Here is a 6,928-nt window from a genome sequence, read left to right as displayed (position 1 = left end):
TTTCCAAAGGAATCTCGACCTCATGAAAGCAGTTATTTGTTTTCAACTTCAATCTCCCTCTTTTCTGGATGTTTCCATTTTAATTCATCTGCAGAAAAAGGTAGGAAGTGACAGTGACAACATTTCGAACAAGATTCTTGTCACAAAAATAATGTTGGAAAAAGATTTCAAATGGACTCATGCTGACGGCAATGTAGAGTTTGTGTCATGATCAGAACACGAGACGGACCCAGATGCTGAAACCCTGAAGGTAAGTGGTTGGTAAGTAGAAAGTTTATTTTCTTTGCTGGTCCAAGCAGTGTTGTGGGTAGGCGTGGCTGGAGCTCTTGGTGAGTGGCGTTGCTGGAGCTCTTGAGGAGCATGGAAGCCGAGGCTCTTGAAGGTGGGAGGCATCAGCGTGAGTGGAATGAAGCTGCTGCTCGAGGTGGTGTCAGACTCAGGTGACTCTCGTGGCATGAGATAAACCTGAGGCACAGAAGAAAAGGCAAGGTTAGCGAGGTACGAGGCAAGGGGAGCCAGATGTAGAGCTTAGCGAGACTAGGCACCATCAGGGTTAACGAACTGGCGAAGAATGCTGGACCTGGGTCTCCTTATGTAGAGCAGGTGGCTGATGAGATGAGTAGTCACAGCTGGTGAGTCTGGAGCAGAGCTGGGAGGGGGAGGTGTCTGACAGAGGCACCATGACAGTTTGTAGACCTTGCCACTATTGGCAGATATTTACATGGGTATAAGAATGCCTTCTTCAGGTCCATTGTATGTTTGTGACCTCCAATATGATTGGTGTGTCATCTGGATTATGTCATGTGAAAGCTCTTACTCTACTCTGTCTCGAGTTCTTACCCCCTTCCGCTACACCATGCAACATGAAAGAAAACAGATTAAGGTATTTTAGCTCATCAGAAGGCCATAACAAGAAGCCTGGATTTGGATCTATTTGTTAGGACTTTTGCACAAAAAACAGACGACTAATGCTGTAATGACTGATAAAAGCCATGCTAATGTCCATTCAAACTGACACACTTGGGGGGACTTCCCCAACACACTTACCCGCTGACATGCCAAAGTCCTGTTGTTCATCAGCAACTTAAATGTCCAGTCCTTGAAGCTCTGTGTGTTACTCAGAAGTCACAGTCTCTTTCTGAACTTTTGGGTCGCAGTTGATCACTGTGTCATCTGAAAACCTTGTCCATCTCACATTCTCTGACCCAAACGATACATGATCTTTTTGTTGTGTGATCACCCTAAAAATCCACTTGAGAGCTAGTACAGAGGAGTCACTAAAGTACACAGGTTGATCATGATAGAGCCTTTGCTGGTATTGTATTTCCCTCACGGCCTCTGTGATATTAGGCTTGATAAAATGCAATCGAGTTTGACCATGTCGATCAGAAAGAGGTCAGCTGGTGGAACGCAATATTGCAGGGGAAAACATGGATAGCTCGTCCTCCAAATCAAGGCCTAAGTTCCAGAACTTCTTCAACCCTTCTTTCAGTGTGCAATTCTCTCTGTGCCAACCTAATTGTGGATGGATGATTTGGAGCACTGGTGGAATGTTGTATTCCATTTTTTGTGATGAAGGTTTGGAACTCTTGACATGACGGTTGTGGCATTATCAGACACAATGTATTCAGGGAGAGCATTTGCTGCAAACAGTCTCCTCTTTCTTGTGATGGTGGCTTGAGAGTTTTTTTCTGTCATTCTGAAGATTTCCATCCATTTGGAATGTACATCAACTAAAATTAGAAAACAATTGTTCATGAATGGTCCAGCAAAGTCCATGTGAAGATGCTTCCAGCACTCTCCTGGAAACTGCCATTGAAATAGTGGTGACTGTGACAACATCCTTTGTTTCACCTGACAGATCTCACTCTTTCTGCAGACCTTCTCAACATCATTGTCCAACTTAGGCCACCAAACATGCTTGCATGCCAGTGCCTACATTCTGACCATCCCTGGATGTCCTTGGTGTAACTCTTAACACCGGGTTTCTCCGTTTGGTTAGCACAATGACACTAGTCACCAACAAAACACAGCTCTGCTCTGTTGAAAGTAGAATGTTTTCAGGTTTTCCTCCACTTGGATCAGCCATCCCTCCATGACAAAATGGTGCACATTTGAAAGTTCAGTCAGTTCTTTTAGCTCTGGCTATCTGTTTAACGTTGAGAGGAGCTTCCTCAAGATGTTCTGACATGTGAGCATTGACAGGCATGAAAGCTTCTACAGTTCCTGAGTCTTTTGTATTTCGTAAGGGCAGGCATGACAGTCCATCAGCATTTCCATGAGCTTCAGAACAACAACATTTTATTTTGTAATTGTACGCTGACAAGACAATGCAGTGACGTTAAGTCACAGTATACAAGAATTTTTTTCACCTGCTAACAACCTTTTGCCCTTGTTAAAATCATCTTGTTGCTCTTTTCCCCAAAACCATTTAACATCATCCCTTAGCAATTTGTACAAAGGTGCCAAAAGAGTGCTCTGACCTGATAGAAACATTCGTAGTAGTTCACTAGCCCAATGGAAGCTTGTAACTCCTTCCCATTGGATGGCTTTGACTTTGTCCAATGCTTGTTGTACTCCACTTTGATTGAATACAAGTATTGAAACTGTGGTTTGTTGTAATCACATTTGTCTCTTTTTGTCCATTTACGCTCACCCAATGAAGCACATTGTCAAGGTAGCACAGATGTTCCTGCTCTGTTTTTCAGATCACCAGTAAGTTGTCCAAGTATACAAACACATCCAAGTCTTTCGTCATGATCTCCTTAACCACTGAAAAAAGAAAGGGGCTGAACTTTTTTCCAAAAGTAAGATGATTGAACACAAAAAAGTCCATGGTGTGCGTTGTTTGTTGTGTATTTTTTTTGGAACATCATCCAATTGCATTTGTAGATAGGCTGATACAAGGTCAATCTTAGAAAACACTTTTCCTCATCTTAAAGTGGCCAAGAGTTCTTCAATTCTTGGAAGGGGATAAATCTCAGTGTCTGCCACTGCATTCATCTTAAAATCCCCACATCGCAATGTTTACAACGCTGTTGTTTAGAGGTTTAGATCATGTTTACAAAAACATCAGAATCAGAATCAGTATCAGAATCAGAAAAAGCTTTATTGCCAGGTTCAGTAGAGTGCACTTTACAGAACGAGGAATTTGACTTGTTGTTGGCAGGTGGTGCATCTCAGATGAGAAAAAGAAAGTGCAAACAGTATAACATACAGATAGTGCAATTAAGGATGAGTTAAAAATTAAGTTAACAACAGCAGACTATACACAGTGGAGAGAAGTGGATGCGGAGTATATACAGTGGAGTAAAGTGAGAGCGCAGGTGGGCAGGGATGGTGGGGCTCTGTAACATGCATACAGAGCCACTCAACTTCCACATCTAGGAGAGTCAGATCACTTCTCTCTGCTCCTAACCCCTGCTTACACACCTCTAAGGAGGAGCACGACCACACTTGTTAAGACCATCACAATTTCGCCCGAGGATGCGCTCTACCAGCTCCAGTACTGCTTTGCACACAACGACTGGAGTATTTTTGAACAGAGGCTGTGATGGAATACATCACATTCTTTGTGCGGACTGTCACGGAAGTGAAACGCATCCGCGTCTTTCCCAACCAAAAACCCTGGATGACCAGAGAGGTCAAGTTACTCCTAAAAGGCTGTGACACAGGGAACAACGAACTGTACAGGACCGCTAGAGCCGACCTAAGAAGAGGAATCAGGAAGGCCAAGTTGGACTACACAAGGAAAATAGAGGACCACCTCTTCAACAACAACCCTTGGCAGGTGTGACAGGGACTACAACAGCTGACCAACTTCAGGGGAAAGACCAGCAGCAAGGCACACTCTGGCGCTGCACTAGCGGAAGACCTGAACGCGTTCTTCTCACTCTTCAAGACTCCTCCACTGCAGTCTGAAAAAACATCACCTAATCCTCACTCTGTTCCCAGCTCCAAACCACTGACTGTGCAGGCACGGAGGTGGCAAGGTTTCTCAGCCGAGTAAACCCCAGGAAAGCAGCTAGACCTGATAGGGTTCCTGGGAAGGTACTGGTCTTCACAAAAATCTTTAACCTGTCTTTAGCACAGGTTTCCATCCCTGCTTGCCTGAAGTCATCCATCATTGCTCCCATACCCAAAAAGTTATCAATAGTCTGCCTCACGGACTACCGTCCAGTTGCACTCACCCCTGTCATTACCAAATGACCAAAAGACTGCTTTCCTCCAACTTTTGACCCCCACTAGTTTGCTTACAAAGTGACCAGATTGATGGAGGATGCCATATTCATCACCCTCCACACTGTGCTGAGCCACTTGGAACACAGAGACACCTACGCCAGGGTGCTCTTTGTGGAGTACACCTCAGCCTTCAATACAATCATTCCCGACATTCTGGTCAGAAAATTGTCTGACCTAGCACTCCACCCACTCATCAGTTCCTGGATCAAGGACTTTTTCACAAACAGACCACAGACAGTTAAACTTGGACCCTACTACTCCTCCACCCGGATGCTGAGCACAGGCTCCCCACAGGGATGTGTGCTGAGTCCTTTGCTCTACTACACACTCTATACAGCAGATTTTAGACCAGCGCCCACCAGTAACACCATAGTGAAGTTTGCAGACAACACTATTGTGGTGTGGCTGATCTCTGGGGATGATGTGACGGCCTACAGAGATGAAGTCCTGGATCTCTCTGGGTGGTGTCAGGCTAAAAACCTCATCCTGAACACCACCAAGACCAAGAAGATCATCCTGGACTTCGGAAAGCAGAGAGCAGACCACACCAATGGCAACTGTGTGGAGAGGGCCCACAGCTTTACTCTCCTGGGCACCACCATCTCAGTTGACCTCACATGGTCCATCAACACCAAGGCTGTCATCAGGAAGGCTCCTTAGCCCCTGTACTTCTTGAGAAGGCTCAGGAAGAACAATGTAGGCCAGGAGCTGCTGGTAACCTCACCGCTCAACCATTGAGAGCATCCTGTCTCAGCATGGTTTTTCCACTGCACTGAAGCAGAACGGCAGAGCCTCCAGAGAGTGGTAAAGACAGCGCAGAGGATCATTGGCTGCCGTCTCGCCTCACTGAAGGACATTTACCAGTCAAGCTGCCTAAGCAGAGTGACTAGTATCATCGCTGACTCCACCCATCCTGCTTTCCCTCTGTTCGACCTGCTGCCCTCTGGCAGGAGGTACAGGCCCATCAGAACCAGGACAAACAGACTCAGGAATAGCTTCTTTCCACAGGCAATTACCATACCAAACACACATACCTCCACTAACTACACCCCACTCTGACTGTTTCACACATACTCCACTACTGTTAACTACTTACTCTACATTCTACATCATGCAGCAGAACGCCCCACTCTGCTCCTAACTGACAACTTTTGTGTGCAATAACTGACTTTCATCTACCTCCACAAAAATATTTATTATGCTGCACTTTATTGCACTCCACTTAAATCTATTTTTCATTCTTGTATTTTTATTTGACACTTTTTTTTCAACTATTATGGTTTTCAAAATTCTGGTCATTTTAGGATTAATTTTGGGCTGTTCTTTTTTATCAACTGATGACTGCAGAGGATTTAGGCATCTTTACTCGCACAAACAGCAAATGAAATAATTTAATCTAATCAACTCAAATTTAGAATTAAAGCAGATGAAAAATTGAGGACAGCAACAAATGCAGAAGAAGTGGAGAAAAGTCATTTCAGCTTTAAAGACATTTGTTTCCCATCTGGGCTGCTGAAAAAAATGTCTTGTCTGAGCCTCTCATTAATGAACTAGAAAAAGATCTCATTCTGCATCACAATCTCACACCACACAGCCCTGCTGCATTTTTTTATGTAAACCTCTCCCTAAAGTCGGATAAAAGTCTTGTTCGCATGATGGTCCAGAACCATAAAAAGTTTGGATTGTGGGATTATTGATATTGTTAATTTCTGACATGAAACAGAAAAGACGCTAACACTGCAGCTTCCAGCAGATCCATCTTCAGCAGCAACAACTCAAAGTGATCATGCTAGTGATCATGTTAGCTCAACTTTATCATCTAAAATCAACGTTCAAAAGAAAAATGTCGGTGTTCACTGTAGTCTGTATGTAATTTAGATCTTTCTAATGATGAAGAAATTGTCAGTAAAATATTCATCTGTTTGTTGTGGAGATCCTGATGCTGAGGCCTCAGAAGACAAGGGAGAAGGAGTACACTACCACATACAACCACCTGGTGGCAGTGCTGTCTCAAGGAAGTCAATGCATCTTTATCCTTGTGCTGTCCTAGGCACTTTAACATTGGGAGTTGGGTCGTCTAGACCCACTAGACAGTGTGCTGAACCTTTTTTCTTCAATGATTTGTGATCTTCACTGGTGTCCATGGATTACATGAAATCTTTCCATCTTTATCCACCTTTTTCATGGTAGGGAGAACACGTTAAGGTAAGGGTGGGGTCATAGGACAGCACATTAAACAGGGATGCATGTCTTTGTGTCGATGGTTGTGGTTGTGGGTTGTGTATGGCTGTGTCTGGGTGTTAGTTTGGTGTTTTTTGTGTGTGTGTGGCTCAGAACTAGAGCAGTTGTCGTCTTCCAGATAAAAGTGCAGGACTCTGAACCCTTAGTTGCCTCTGGGGGGTTGGATAAAGCAACCTCTTCATTGGTAGGTGAGTCAGTAGGTGGATATGAGAAAGTGTAAAAGGACTTTAAAAGGAGAATGAGCAAACCAAAAAGCTTTCTAGAAGTGCAGACCAATCAGCATGTGTGTGTGTCTGTGACTGCAGATGCACAGTAAAGCTCTACATTAAGAAAGAAAAAGCACAAATGAACAACACCTTTATCAAAGCTATGAGGCTTTTGCTTTTGATCCAATCTACAGGACAGCTCTTTAACTTATTGCACGTCTGTAAATGCTAGTTTTTCA

The sequence above is a fragment of the Oryzias latipes genome, chromosome 16 (assembly GCF_053564925.1).
Source record: "Oryzias latipes strain Hd-rR chromosome 16, Olatipes_Hd-rR_3.1".
Classification (NCBI taxonomy): Eukaryota; Metazoa; Chordata; class Actinopteri; order Beloniformes; family Adrianichthyidae; genus Oryzias; species Oryzias latipes.
Note: the sequence above shows the minus strand (reverse complement) of the source record.